The following is a 689-nucleotide window of genomic DNA, read 5'->3' on the forward strand; positions in this document are numbered from 1 at the left end:
CACCCGCCCAGATTTCAGCTAGCCGCGGAAACCATCCACCAAGTCCGGAGGAACTGAGCCATTTTCTTGCTTGCCTGTCGGAGACAAATCCACCTGGGGGCGGGGAGGGGGGTGCAACTCGCAGGAAGCTCCAACTCTTAGGATGGATGCCCTGGGAAGCGGACCTGGGGGCTTACCTCTAAGAGTTTGCCCTGAGGTGCATGTGATGGCGACTGGGGCGAGAGGTTGATTAAAAAACGTTCTTCCCTTTTTAAAAAGGGGAGGGGGGAAAGAATCAGACGTTAAATTCTTTTGCAAACATTCATGCCTAAGGAAGGGCTGGAACAGGCAGCCCCGGCCGCCGGAACCGGTCGGACAGGTAGCGAGCTTGTTGACACCGTTATGTTGCAGGGCGCATGCTCACTCCCAAGTTTCCTGGTGCCTTTTCTATTCCACCTTATGAAACTTTTTCCTCGGCGTGGTCTCACCGGCGATTTAAGGCATAGGTGTCGCCGAGCCTGGAGGCTGGGAGTCGCCGGGCGTGCGGGGGAGAGGCCTGGGCCGCGGCGCGGCGGGGGGCGGAGGGAGAGGGCAGGCGAGGCGGGAAGGTGGGCTCTGGCCGCGGGGAGCCGGGGACCGAGTCCCTGCCGCAGCTTCTAGCGGGGAGCAGCCGGGAGGAGGGGGCCGCCGGCTGGGGAGGGGGCCACACC

The sequence above is a fragment of the Ursus maritimus genome, unplaced genomic scaffold (genome assembly GCF_017311325.1).
Source record: "Ursus maritimus isolate PB19 unplaced genomic scaffold, ASM1731132v1 scaffold_22, whole genome shotgun sequence".
NCBI lineage: Eukaryota > Metazoa > Chordata > Mammalia > Carnivora > Ursidae > Ursus > Ursus maritimus.